Below are 15,509 nucleotides of genomic sequence, written 5' to 3'. Positions count from 1 at the left end.
GATAACAATGATGACCAATGACAGATGATGATAACAATGATGACCAATGACAGATGATGAAAACAATGTTTTTTTTATTTAATTTTTTTCCAAAATAGTTGTACAGCATGATGATAACAATGATGACTAATGACAGATGCTGATAACAGGGTGTAGTAGGGGTGGTTCAGGTGCTACAGCTATTTATTTTTATTTTATTTTATTTATTTTATTTTATTCGGAAAACCAACAGCTTAATAAACTAAAACTAGGTTAACATAAATATGTATCAGGGAAGCCAATTACAGGTTTCCACAGACAGGATACAAAGGTAGTCATATTACAGGTTAGCACAAAATTAAAGACTTTACAAACGCCAAAACATGCTATGAGAAAAGAAAGAAGTAATTTGCTTCTTATTTAAATCAATAAATTAAAATTAAACCTATGCTAATCTTCTGCAGGCAGGCAGCATTTCCTGGCTGGATGGAAAGTGGTGTTCTCAGTTATCAAAAACCATTTTATTTTTTAGGTACAGCGAGTTGCACGATTTCATGGCATCCACTGGCGCGTCCACTTACTCCTGCAGGAGCTGCTGCCTGGCGGCCCTGGCGGCCGGCGCGCGGAACAGCGCGGCGCCGGCGCCCGCGTCCTGCCACGCGGCGCGCGCCTCGCACCACGTCTCCACGCTCAGCGGGCCGGAGCCGCGCTGCAACATACACCTTGTTGTTCTACTCCTCTACTGGCGCGTCCACTTACTCCTGCAGGAGCTGCTGCCTGGCGGCCCTGGCGGCCGGCGCGCGGAACAGCGCGGCGCCGGCGCCCGCGTCCTGCCACGCGGCGCGCGCCTCGCACCACGTCTCCACGCTCAGCGGGCCGGAGCCGCGCTGCAACATACACCTTGTTGTTCTACTCCTCTACTGGCGCGTCCACTTACTCCTGCAGGAGCTGCTGCCTGGCGGCCCTGGCGGCCGGCGCGCGGAACAGCGCGGCGCCGGCGCCCGCGTCCTGCCACGCGGCGCGCGCCTCGCACCACGTCTCCACGCTCAGCGGGCCGGAGCCGCGCTGCAACATACACCTTGTTGTTCTACTCCTCTACTGGCGCGTCCACTTACTCCTGCAGGAGCTGCTGCCTGGCGGCCCTGGCGGCCGGCGCGCGGAACAGCGCGGCGCCGGCGCCCGCGTCCTGCCACGCGGCGCGCGCCTCGCACCACGTCTCCACGCTCAGCGGGCCGGAGCCGCGCTGCAACATACACCTTGTTGTTCTACTCCTCTACTGGCGCGTCCACTTACTCCTGCAGGAGCTGCTGCCTGGCGGCCCTGGCGGCCGGCGCGCGGAACAGCGCGGCGCCGGCGCCCGCGTCCTGCCACGCGGCGCGCGCCTCGCACCACGTCTCCACGCTCAGCGGGCCGGAGCCGCGCTGCAACATACACCTTGTTGTTCTACTCCTCTACTGGCGCGTCCACTTACTCCTGCAGGAGCTGCTGCCTGGCGGCCCTGGCGGCCGGCGCGCGGAACAGCGCGGCGCCGGCGCCCGCGTCCTGCCACGCGGCGCGCGCCTCGCACCACGTCTCCACGCTCAGCGGGCCGGAGCCGCGCTGCAACATACACCTTGTTGTTCTACTCCTCTACTGGCGCGTCCACTTACTCCTGCAGGAGCTGCTGCCTGGCGGCCCTGGCGGCCGGCGCGCGGAACAGCGCGGCGCCGGCGCCCGCGTCCTGCCACGCGGCGCGCGCCTCGCACCACGTCTCCACGCTCAGCGGGCCGGAGCCGCGCTGCAACATACACCTTGTTGTTCTACTCTACTGTTAAGAGGCTGTCAATACCTAAAGCGCGCACACTGTCTATTTCTATCCGAGTAAATGAGATAGCATTGTCGCATGTTACTGGGCCTGGGCAAGGGAATAATAAGAAAAATATTTGAATAAAAAAAAGTGGATTATTAGTGTAATATTTTACTCGACCACGGTTTAGATATAAATGTTTTGAAATTGTGATTTTAATTGCAGACCCATAAGTCAAAACAATAAAGACATAGAACCGTTTAATTGTGATTTTAAGACCAATCTTTGCAATTATTTTCTATCGAGCCGATTTTGTTCAATCGCGTATCGAGTACAACCACGGTCTTTGAAATATAATTTATATGAACATATATTTTTCTTACTAGACTAAAACAAATAGTCTTTCTTAAAAAACTGTTTAAGTAACATCAATTTCAAGGACATTGGGTGTTGACAGCCTCTTAACTGTCATTTATACATTCATCAACACCAGAGCATAAATAATAGGTTGAAAAAAAACTCTATATTGTTTATTCCTCGTAACAGCATTTGTGCTTAAAAAACTTTTTAACAAAAAATAAAACCGACTTCAAATATTACCAAAAAGCGCCATACATGTACCTATAACATTTGAAGAGTTCCCTCGATTTCTCCAAGATCCCATCATCAGACCCCGACTTGGTGCCAACGGGACCATCTCGAGGTTATACCCGTTCGATTAAAAAAAAATTTTGAAAATCGGTTTACGATTCTCGGAGATATCGAGTAACATACATACAAAAAATAAAACAGTCGAATTGAGAACCTCCTCCTTTTTTGAAGTCGGTTAAAAATCACTAAAACGTTACTGCGATTAATGGCTACCAACCTAAAAAAAATACAATTTGAAAGTAACAGCATCGCTGCCAACTTATAAAATATTTATTGGGTTGTATAGTAGAACCAATTGCTTCATAAGTCAAAAACGCGCACGTGACACCCTTAATAGACAGTAAAAAAAATTGTACTAGTAATCGGGATAGAGCTAAAGCGAGCAGGGTACAGTCGCAGCCGCTCAGCTCGCTGGCTAAAGCCACCGCGGCCTCCACCGGCCATTCTATTGATGGTGCTGTTGGGCTCAGGGCGGCACAGACCAGCTCCATGATCCTCGTACTGATGCCTGGGACATGATACACACCTGTACAGTGAGCTGCAGTTTGAAGAGAGCTAAGGCCAGCTGGGTGCAGTCGCAGCCGCTCAGCTCGCTGGCCAGCGCCGCCGCCGCGCCCGCCAGCCGCTCTAATGACGGTGCTGTTGGGCTCAGGGCGGCACAGACCAGCTCCATGATCCTCGTACTGATGCCTGGGACATGATACACACCTGTACAGTGAGCTGCAGTTTGAAGAGAGCTAAGGCCAGCTGGGTGCAGTCGCAGCCGCTCAGCTCGCTGGCCAGCGCCGCCGCCGCGCCCGCCAGCCGCTCTAATGACGGTGCTGTTGGGCTCAGGGCGGCACAGACGAGATCCATGATCTTCGCCACTGATGATTGGGATATCATTATCTCTGTAAACCAAACGCCTGTTATGAAGCAATCGTAGGTGCAATATGCATGCCTAAATTGAAGATTAAAGAATTTAATTTTCACTACCAAAAATATTTAGTTATATGTAGTTTATTTCTCATTGTTTGTAGTTTCTATTTACTTATTTTATAAACTTTACACTTATGTGGTTTTGCACTGCCCAATAACTTTATTTCTAGCCACTGAATCGCTATCTGAAGGTTGTCTGGAAGAGATCGCTTTTTAGCGATAAGTCCGCCTGTTGTTACCTACTTACATATGTCCTTTTTTTTTTGTTTGTAACATGTATATTTCTTTGTAGTGCACAATAAAGTATTTTATTATTATTATTATTATTATATTTATAGCACAGGCCGACGAAAACACTAATAAAATAAATAAAGCTACTTACCGCCATCGTCATCCGTAGCCAAACACATGAGCAGCAAGCTCCTGCTCTTGCTATCGTCTTCATTAATCATCCTCTTACATACAGCGACCAAACTGTCCTCAACTAAAGTTCCCCGTAACCATCGCCGCACAGCAGGTAGCCGGCAGTGCGGGTGCGAGAGGGACAGAGAGATACACCACTCAACTACGGATGGTGGGAACTGAAATAGAAGTAAATTTTAGAAAGGCTTTTGAAACTGTGGGTCATCACATAAAATGTGCTTTTTAATTAAAGATACAGTTAAATTGATGGTTTAATGGATGTTATCTCATTTTAAATGCGCAATTATTTCAATTCGTAACTAATTTGCGGGTGCAAAAGGGATAGCATGATATACCACTACACAACAAAATATAATAAATTTATGGAAAGCTTTTGATATTGTATACCATCGAAAAAGTTGCAGTATTCATATTAAATTCTGTTAAGTTGGTGGAATAATAGACGTAATATTATTTTAGACACGTAAGTAATTCAATACGTAACTTAGTTTAGTACTATTTTACATAGAAGTGCAAAAAATGTTTTGGAGTACCACAAGGCACAAACATAGGACCGCTAAAACTGACCTGTTTAAAAGAGTCCAGCAAGGCATCCTGTTCTTTTTCAGACAAATGTTTCATTAGAAGGAACACAATATCCACTACAGCTTTGCACCGCATAGTATCGCCGGCCAACCATCCTTTTAATGTTTTATCGTAAAATCCGTAGATGGAATCAGAGTCGAAATGTTTTGATAACGCTAAAAAGAGATTCTTATTATCAAACTCAATAAGAAGCGTAAGTAATGGACTGAAAACCGCATTGGCGACTTGTTTTTTGCTAGCGAACTCCAAGTACTGAGCACAGATTTTTTCAACAACATTGTTTAAGTTATGTTTGTATCTCTCTTCGATAGATGCATTACATTGCTGGCTCGTTTCTTCCGTGTCAACATTCTCTGCTTGCTTTTCATCATTGAATTTAATGCTTTTTGGCTTCTTAAATTCCTGAGATGTTCTAAGGGTCTGCAGCAATAATATGTGTGCGTCGACAAGGGTGGTAATGTCGTGTGGGTCGGTGGAGAGTTTGTCGATCTGAGCGACGACGGTGGAGGCGATGTTTTGCCAGAAGTTTCTAGCGAGCTGGTCGAATTTGTCGGCTCCTTCCTTAGCCTGTATTAAAAAGATTTTATTCTGCAGAAATTTCTGTTGAGTGACCAATTATTTGATTATATGATGTTTATAACCCATATAAAAATGATCGTTTCTTTGAAAATACTGGTATCATTTAAGACCGTCTGTACTTTTTTTTTAACGGGCACTCATCGAGATATTTTTAACTAACCAAGATTCGATGAGCTTTCATGGTTTTGATCGCCTAGTTCCTAGAGCCTTGTCTCTATCATCAGATCAGCTCGATGTCACCATAATACCATTACCATTGGTATGAGCCCAATTGAATCATGAAGTGGTTCTAATTTAGCTTTCAAAATTTAACGTACACAAAGATACTAAACACAGCAAGTATATGACCCAAAAATACGTAGGCCAAGATTTTTTTCACATTTGAGACATTTGCGTTTGTGTATTAAAGCCATAAAAAATAATATTTTGGAGATGAGAATTGTAGTTTAACTTTTCATGACATTTTGTAAAATATATGTATGTAAGAAAATGATTCCTAAACATTTTGCGGCAAGGTATTTTTGGGCCACCTGTAAATCAAAGGCCCCCGTGTTTAGCGTCACGCACCTCGACCGACTGCCTCAGCCAGTACTTCACCAACGACGCCATCGTTCCGGCCGAATATCTCACTAAATTACAAGTAGTCTGTCCATCGTGACCCGCCAGTATTTTCTCCAACCACGTCCTATGTACCTGCAAATGATAAAACCCCATTAATTGTGACTGAAAATAATGAATTCGGATTCAAAACAATATGAGCTGTACATACCGTACAAGTATTAGTGAGATTAGCGGCAAAAATACCACCCTATAACATCATCTTTTGCATTTTTTCTTGTGTGCGATTTTTAGGACCCTCAGTGCCAATGAGGCTAGTGTTGTAGATTTTTTAAATTCTGTTCCGTTAAAGGGCCATTCCTGGATTCACGTCTCGGAAAGCGATTAAATTTCCAAACCGTTATTATGTATTTGAAGCATAACCTTTTAGTTTCGGTTTCGTTTGTAAAACCGTTATTTTTAAACCGGTTTTCTAGGAGAAAATTTCCATAAAGTTCTTGCCAAATTAACCGGTTTAGAACAATAAAAACCGGTTTCTTCCTATGTCGGTGTCTTTGTTTACGTTGCACAGCACCAGGCCGGCCGGCCGTCTCGTCGAATAAACCGGTTTATTTAAGTTACAATAAAGTTCTTATGAAAGTTCGGAGTAAAACCGAAACAAACCGGTATTTACTGCTTTTTTTTAAAACCGGTTTCGAGCCTTGGGCCTTGGTCGAATGATGGTCCCTGTCACAGTTTTTTCAAGTGTCTACTATTGAATATAGTGTTACCGCAGTAGCTACTTCCACCATGAAGTCTGTGTGCTGGAGTGAGAGGTAGCGAAGGCACTCCGAGAGGCTCGTGATCCACGATTGACGTTCGCTTTTTGACGATATTACGCTTTTCTTCTCCAGTCTGGGGAAATAATGGTAAATTATTAGAGGGTAGTTTGAATACAAAGCCTAAGGATTGTGAACATGTTCGCCCCCCCCCCCCCCCCCCCCCCCCTGCAGACACAAACAAACAAAAACCAAAAGGTAGTTACCCTTTAAAGACGGCATTGAAGAAGGTATCGTAGAACTGTTTAGTGAGCACGTGTTGCGGCAAGAAAGCTAGCAGCGGCAACAGCAGACTCGACAGGTGCTTCGCGTCGCCCCAGCCTCCTGCGAACAATAAGTTTTTGGCAAAAAATTCATTTTTGGAACAAGCTTTTATCGCTGACTGACCTTTTTTTCCACAGGCAACTAATACTCATAGAGACAATTCTAAAAACCCCAAGCACAATTAGGTTGCGTTGTTTTATCACAGAGTTCCTATGGCTACCTCCTGTCTCCATCATCAGATCAGCTTGATGGTACCATTATATTGCATTGTCACCCGACTTACATATGTATGCAAATTTTCAGCTTCATCGGAAACCGGGAAGTGGGTCAAATTTAACTTGCAAGATTTTTCCCATACATACTAACAGGGCAAGTTAAATAAAAGCTTGTAAAAAGTAGTAAATATGAGTCCAAGTGCGCTCCAAGAGTTCCGTACATATAATATTACATGTTTTCGCATGTAGGTACATTTTTTTATGTTAGAGGAGGCAAACGAGCAGACGGATCACCTGATTATCTAGCGCCATCCAAGAAATATTGACAGTCAAATTGGAATGGACGGTATTAGAAACAAGAATAGTTATTTCGTTTTAAAATCCACAAAACAAAAGCAACTCTGATCCAATCAATAATTATTTGAATTTCATTGGAATTAATTTTTGTACTAGTTTTAGAGGATATATGTAAACAGATAAGGAAGATAATAAAATAATAAATAGCATACCGTTTTCTAAGACGTCGATTATCCTCTTGATGAGAAGATCCTTCTTGTCTAACCACGTGTCGTCCTGAACGAAGCAAACATACTTTCATAAATATACCCGGTTATTTGCGGATGGTCTAAAACGCAAAATGACTAGTGTAATATTTTGCCTATATCGCTTTTAGTCTACATCGCGAACGGTCTAGAACGCAAAATGACCACTTTTTTATTTCATTAGGTAGGTTAGGTTTGTTAGTTATCTTCAAATGGCCGAAGGCCAAACCGCCCAGGATAGGAGCCCCGCGGCAGCGGGGTTCCGTCGACATCGCTAACGTAAAGATAAAACGACGAAAATGATGTAGGCATTTTGCGTTCTAGACCATTCGCGAATAACCCAATATACCTAGTGAATGTTAATCATTATTTATTAATATTAACAAAGCGCTGGTGGCCTAGCGGTAAGAGCGTGCGATTTGCAATCCGGAGGTCGCGGGTTCAAAGCCCGGCTGGTGCCAATGAGTTTTTCGGAACGAAATATCATTTGATATTCAGCAGCCGCTTTTCGGTGAAGGAAAACATCGTGAGGATACCGGGCTAATCCCAATAAGGCCTAGTTTACCCTCTGGGTTGGAAGGTCAGATGGCAGTCACTTTCGTAAAAACTAGTACCTACGCCAATTCTCGGGATTAGTTGCCAAGCGGACCCCATGAGCCGTGGCAAAATGCCGGGACAACGCGAGTTACATAAGTGTTATTACAGTCGAGTTCATAAATATGTATACATTTCTTCACCTTAATCCATTGCAATAAGGTGAAAAAATGTATACATATTTATGAACTCGACTGTACAGTGCTTTGGTTTTGATTGTATATTGTTTCCATAAATAAATAATAAGTCAGAGATAATGTTTTTCAGAGTCCATCTGAGCTAACTTTGCATCAATTTGAATAGAATAAAGTGAGGTGATGTCATTAAACGATTGCTACACATGATGTGGCATTGCGACACTTTGTCATTACAAAATCCAATAGCTTGGTCTGTCATACTTGGCGCAGTCCGTAGGATCACAAAGTGGAGTTTAATAAATATTGCAAATAATGTCAAGAAATATGACAGATTTTGTAAGCATTTAATATATAACCTAAAATTCTCACGAAGGTTGTTCTCAATGAAATAATAATCAACATACTTTAACACAAAATTGGTATTAATATAATACTTAAGTATATTAACTGTTGATGAGGTCATGGTTGGCTTTAAAAAGTGTGAGATTACGAAAATGTAAATTTGTTTGTTTACATAATTTGAAATTTCTATTGAATTTCACTCTATCTATGCCAAGTGACTCTGTAGGGATCGTGATTCAACTTTGCCAAAAATGCTCATGTTTACTGTTCGATTATGAGAAATGTATATTACCTTGACATGTCGCAGCAGGACCAGCAGGCAGCACCACTGCTGGGCGAGGGCGGGCGGCGCCCCCAGCAGCAGCTTGGCGCTCCTGGAGCCGTGCGCGGCGCCGAACGTGTCGCCTAGCGGGCGATCATACGGCCCGGGCTGAACCTTACTGCTCGGACATAAGGTCGCTGTTACCTTGACATGTCGCAGCAGGACCAGGAGGCAGCACCACTGCTGGGCGAGGGCGGGCGGCGCCCCCAGCAGCAGCTTGGCGCTCCTGGAGCCGTGCGCGGCGCCGAACGTGTCGCCTAGCGGGCGATCATACGGCCCGGGCTGAACCTTACTGCTCGGACATAAGGTCGCTGTTACCTTGACATGTCGCAGCAGGACCAGGAGGCAGCACCACTGCTGGGCGAGGGCGGGCGGCGCCCCCAGCAGCAGCTTGGCGCTCCTGGAGCCGTGCGCGGCGCCGAACGTGTCGCCTAGCGGGCGATCATACGGCCCGGGCTGAACCTTACTGCTCGGACATAAGGTCGCTGTTACCTTGACATGTCGCAGCAGGACCAGGAGGCAGCACCACTGCTGGGCGAGGGCGGGCGGCGCCCCCAGCAGCAGCTTGGCGCTCCTGGAGCCGTGCGCGGCGCCGAACGTGTCGCCTAGCGGGCGATCATACGGCCCGGGCTGAACCTTACTGCTCGGACATAAGGTCGCTGTTACCTTGACATGTCGCAGCAGGACCAGGAGGCAGCACCACTGCTGGGCGAGGGCGGGCGGCGCCCCCAGCAGCAGCTTGGCGCTCCTGGAGCCGTGCGCGGCGCCGAACGTGTCGCCTAGCGGGCGATCATACGGCCCGGGCTGAACCTTACTGCTCGGACATAAGGTCGCTGTTACCTTGACATGTCGCAGCAGGACCAGGAGGCAGCACCACTGCTGGGCGAGGGCGGGCGGCGCCCCCAGCAGCAGCTTGGCGCTCCTGGAGCCGTGCGCGGCGCCGAACGTGTCGCCTAGCGGGCGATCATACGGCCCGGGCTGAACCTTACTGCTCGGACATAAGGTCGCTGTTACCTTGACATGTCGCAGCAGGACCAGGAGGCAGCACCACTGCTGGGCGAGGGCGGGCGGCGCCCCCAGCAGCAGCTTGGCGCTCCTGGAGCCGTGCGCGGCGCCGAACGTGTCGCCTAGCGGGCGATCATACGGCCCGGGCTGAACCTTACTGCTCGGACATAAGGTCGCTGTTACCTTGACATGTCGCAGCAGGACCAGGAGGCAGCACCACTGCTGGGCGAGGGCGGGCGGCGCCCCCAGCAGCAGCTTGGCGCTCCTGGAGCCGTGCGCGGCGCCGAACGTGTCGCCTAGCGGGCGATCATACGGCCCGGGCTGAACCTTACTGCTCGGACATAAGGTCGCTGTTACCTTGACATGTCGCAGCAGGACCAGGAGGCAGCACCACTGCTGGGCGAGGGCGGGCGGCGCCCCCAGCAGCAGCTTGGCGCTCCTGGAGCCGTGCGCGGCGCCGAACGTGTCGCCTAGCGGGCGATCATACGGCCCGGGCTGAACCTTACTGCTCGGACATAAGGTCGCTGTTACCTTGACATGTCGCAGCAGGACCAGGAGGCAGCACCACTGCTGGGCGAGGGCGGGCGGCGCCCCCAGCAGCAGCTTGGCGCTCCTGGAGCCGTGCGCGGCGCCGAACGTGTCGCCTAGCGGGCGATCATACGGCCCGGGCTGAACCTTACTGCTCGGACATAAGGTCGCTGTTACCTTGACATGTCGCAGCAGGACCAGGAGGCAGCACCACTGCTGGGCGAGGGCGGGCGGCGCCCCCAGCAGCAGCTTGGCGCTCCTGGAGCCGTGCGCGGCGCCGAACGTGTCGCCTAGCGGGCGATCATACGGCCCGGGCTGAACCTTACTGCTCGGACATAAGGTCGCTGTTACCTTGACATGTCGCAGCAGGACCAGGAGGCAGCACCACTGCTGGGCGAGGGCGGGCGGCGCCCCCAGCAGCAGCTTGGCGCTCCTGGAGCCGTGCGCGGCGCCGAACGTGTCGCCTAGCGGGCGATCATACGGCCCGGGCTGAACCTTACTGCTCGGACATAAGGTCGCTGTTACCTTGACATGTCGCAGCAGGACCAGGAGGCAGCACCACTGCTGGGCGAGGGCGGGCGGCGCCCCCAGCAGCAGCTTGGCGCTCCTGGAGCCGTGCGCGGCGCCGAACGTGTCGCCTAGCGGGCGATCATACGGCCCGGGCTGAACCTTACTGCTCGGACATAAGGTCGCTGTTACCTTGACATGTCGCAGCAGGACCAGGAGGCAGCACCACTGCTGGGCGAGGGCGGGCGGCGCCCCCAGCAGCAGCTTGGCGCTCCTGGAGCCGTGCGCGGCGCCGAACGTGTCGCCTAGCGGGCGATCATACGGCCCGGGCTGAACCTTACTGCTCGGACATAAGGTCGCTGTTACCTTGACATGTCGCAGCAGGACCAGGAGGCAGCACCACTGCTGGGCGAGGGCGGGCGGCGCCCCCAGCAGCAGCTTGGCGCTCCTGGAGCCGTGCGCGGCGCCGAACGTGTCGCCTAGCGGGCGATCATACGGCCCGGGCTGAACCTTACTGCTCGGACATAAGGTCGCTGTTACCTTGACATGTCGCAGCAGGACCAGGAGGCAGCACCACTGCTGGGCGAGGGCGGGCGGCGCCCCCAGCAGCAGCTTGGCGCTCCTGGAGCCGTGCGCGGCGCCGAACGTGTCGCCTAGCGGGCGATCATACGGCCCGGGCTGAACCTTACTGCTCGGACATAAGGTCGCTGTTACCTTGACATGTCGCAGCAGGACCAGGAGGCAGCACCACTGCTGGGCGAGGGCGGGCGGCGCCCCCAGCAGCAGCTTGGCGCTCCTGGAGCCGTGCGCGGCGCCGAACGTGTCGCCTAGCGGGCGATCATACGGCCCGGGCTGAACCTTACTGCTCGGACATAAGGTCGCTGTTACCTTGACATGTCGCAGCAGGACCAGGAGGCAGCACCACTGCTGGGCGAGGGCGGGCGGCGCCCCCAGCAGCAGCTTGGCGCTCCTGGAGCCGTGCGCGGCGCCGAACGTGTCGCCTAGCGGGCGATCATACGGCCCGGGCTGAACCTTACTGCTCGGACATAAGGTCGCTGTTACCTTGACATGTCGCAGCAGGACCAGGAGGCAGCACCACTGCTGGGCGAGGGCGGGCGGCGCCCCCAGCAGCAGCTTGGCGCTCCTGGAGCCGTGCGCGGCGCCGAACGTGTCGCCTAGCGGGCGATCATACGGCCCGGGCTGAACCTTACTGCTCGGACATAAGGTCGCTGTTACCTTGACATGTCGCAGCAGGACCAGGAGGCAGCACCACTGCTGGGCGAGGGCGGGCGGCGCCCCCAGCAGCAGCTTGGCGCTCCTGGAGCCGTGCGCGGCGCCGAACGTGTCGCCTAGCGGGCGATCATACGGCCCGGGCTGAACCTTACTGCTCGGACATAAGGTCGCTGTTACCTTGACATGTCGCAGCAGGACCAGGAGGCAGCACCACTGCTGGGCGAGGGCGGGCGGCGCCCCCAGCAGCAGCTTGGCGCTCCTGGAGCCGTGCGCGGCGCCGAACGTGTCGCCTAGCGGGCGATCATACGGCCCGGGCTGAACCTTACTGCTCGGACATAAGGTCGCTGTTACCTTGACATGTCGCAGCAGGACCAGGAGGCAGCACCACTGCTGGGCGAGGGCGGGCGGCGCCCCCAGCAGCAGCTTGGCGCTCCTGGAGCCGTGCGCGGCGCCGAACGTGTCGCCTAGCGGGCGATCATACGGCCCGGGCTGAACCTTACTGCTCGGACATAAGGTCGCTGTTACCTTGACATGTCGCAGCAGGACCAGGAGGCAGCACCACTGCTGGGCGAGGGCGGGCGGCGCCCCCAGCAGCAGCTTGGCGCTCCTGGAGCCGTGCGCGGCGCCGAACGTGTCGCCTAGCGGGCGATCATACGGCCCGGGCTGAACCTTACTGCTCGGACATAAGGTCGCTGTTACCTTGACATGTCGCAGCAGGACCAGGAGGCAGCACCACTGCTGGGCGAGGGCGGGCGGCGCCCCCAGCAGCAGCTTGGCGCTCCTGGAGCCGTGCGCGGCGCCGAACGTGTCGCCGTAGCGGGCTATTATGCGGCCCAGGGCGCCGAACCAGGATGCCCTGCGAAAAAAACAGGCTGGATAAGTAATAAAAAATGTATGAAAAACATTTTATGCTGTTTATGGAAAAGCGGTTATATGTCATTTTTTTCAAGCGATTTTATGTCACGTCTACGAAAGTTTCGGTTTCGACAAAAAAAAAACATGTTTCAGTCGGACACTACAAATTAGTCACCAATCACCTTCTTCTTGTTTTCGTGTCGAGGTTCCTTTTTCAAACGATGGATGGGCGGCAGGCAGCGGTGTCACAGCCCCGGCCGTCGGCGCCTGCCCCGGGTGCACTGACTCGAGGGCCACGGACCCTTTTGCCGGGATACTTACCAACCATTAAAAAAAATACAGTGTACCTGACTTGTTGCGACTTGTTAGAGGCCATCTTCCAGAAGGAGCTAGCCGCTAAGAGTGGCGTTAACTCTCCCCACAGCCAGTCGTCATGTTGTGAGGGCAAGTGTTGCACGAAGAATTCCAGGCCTTGAAGACTGGCGGTCACCAATCTAGCCCATTGAAGTTCCTTCTCTTCAGGAGTCAGGATCCTATAAGTATTTTATTCTATTTTATTTTATTTTATTTTATTCGGAAAACCAACAGCTTGAGTAAACTAAAACTAGGATAACATCAGTATCAGAGAAGCCAATTACAGGTTTCCACAGACAGGATACAAAGGTAGGCATATTACAGGCTAGCATAAAATGAAAGACATTACAAACGCCAAAACATGCTATGAGAAGAGAAAGAAGTAATTTGTTTCTTATTTAAATTAAAAATTAAATTAAACCTATGCTAATCCGCTGCAGGTAGGGGAGCAAATAAACTAGATGCCATGAGGTTTTTAATTACTCCAGGTTTCATTAGATGTAAATCCAGTTGATCGTTGCTATGACACAGTTGATTCATTGACCTCGGAACTCGGACAAAGTATTAATTTTGACGATAGTTGGTTTTGGTCGGTGGAAGAGGAATGTTATTACAAAACGTAGAAAACCGAAGAAAATTATTAAAGTACATGTGTCATCTGTCAAGATATCCCTCGTCGCTCACATATACCTTAATAAAGCGGGTAAACTGAATATACCAAACAAACGATTATTAACGCTTGCGGCATTTGTATTTACGCTTAAACGACATTCCGCCCTATCTCGCGCGTAAACTTGAATGGAAGCCTAACCAATATTTGAAAGGTTTGCGTGATCAACAAGAGCGTATCTCCCTTCCACTATTCCGGCTTCAGTCATTTAGAGGCAGTTTTCGCTATGCTGCGTCTAAATGCTGGAACACATTGCCGCCACCAGTAGTTAACAGTAAGTCCCTGGCGGTTTTTAAACTACTTTGCTTTTTTATTTACTGAACCTCCAAAAGAAACTAACGTACACTTTTGGTTGAGTGACCTGCTCTATAGATATTTAAATTTAGTAAAGTTAGTATTTTTTATATCCACTGCACATTGTTCGGTTATGCTATCCTGTCCTATATGTAATAGTATAAATGTTTCTACTATCCTTAGCTAGATGTACAAATACGGCGGTGGCAGAATAACAGCGTCCGTTGCTGGAAGTCTTTAGAGCCGCTGTGCCCCGGGGCCTTTTGGCGCAAACATTAGCTGAGCGACTTTTCTTTTCAATAAATTTGTAAGCATTCTTGTGTACTTTTATTATGCATCTATGTTTAAACTTTTTGAATAAACGTCTTATATTATTATCATGGGACCTCGTAATCGTCAGCTGCCGCTCCGTTGGTAGAATACCTAAGGAACGGTATCAACAGAAAATATCAACGTACGTGTGTGTAGGTCTGAAATCGTGGGCTCAAATTCAAACCTCGGTCGAGCCGTACAGAGCAGAAAAAAGCAAACTCAGAGTAAAGGTTAAGGAGTGGTAGCCACCCAACAAAGTGTGGCTAGATTTGTGTAAGATGGTCCTGTAATATTCATATAATTAAGTCCAATGAAACTTACCTCTTGCTAAGGGCTGCCTCCGCGTTGCCGACGAGGTTCTCTAGAAGATGGGCGATCACTTCAGACATGCAGAAAGAGATTACGTCTGGTAGCTTGCTTTCCGGGAACGTTGACTGAAAAAAATACATTTGGGTTAAAAACATTGAAGTATTAGGTATATGTTATGTACAAGATATAAACTTACGGAGAGCAATGATTTCTATTAATGTTTAGACCAGTAACAAGACTAACATTTAAAAATACGGACACTTTTTACGTCAAGGCTTAATAATATATAAATACTCGTATATGTACATATAAAACGGTTCCATTATTTAAATACTGTTAGACACCGCATAGATTAAACCGTTGAAGGTATGACTTAGAAATTTGAAACGTATATTCTTAAAAAGCCCCACTGACGAAGGATTTTTTAAGATCAATTCCTAAAGTGAATATAGAATTGAAAACTTGAAAGTTTTTAACGACTTTATGTCCTTTCGACGTCGCGGGCGAAGGTGGAGAAAAATAAAGCAATTAATATGTGATTGCGCGTATTATCGGAAATTGGGTGTACTCGTCGTACTGCGCCTGCAGCCACGGCGGCAGTAATGACTTCAGCTGCGGCGCCCACAAGTACTTACTGTCAAGGAGGCGCGGGCGGCCGCGGCGGCCGGCGCGTACTCGTCGTACTGCGCCTGCAGCCACGGCGGCAGTAATGACTTCAGCTGCGGCGCC

The sequence above is a fragment of the Cydia pomonella genome, chromosome 8, assembly GCF_033807575.1.
Source record: "Cydia pomonella isolate Wapato2018A chromosome 8, ilCydPomo1, whole genome shotgun sequence".
Classification (NCBI taxonomy): Eukaryota; Metazoa; Arthropoda; class Insecta; order Lepidoptera; family Tortricidae; genus Cydia; species Cydia pomonella.
This window is presented reverse-complemented; position numbering follows the sequence as displayed.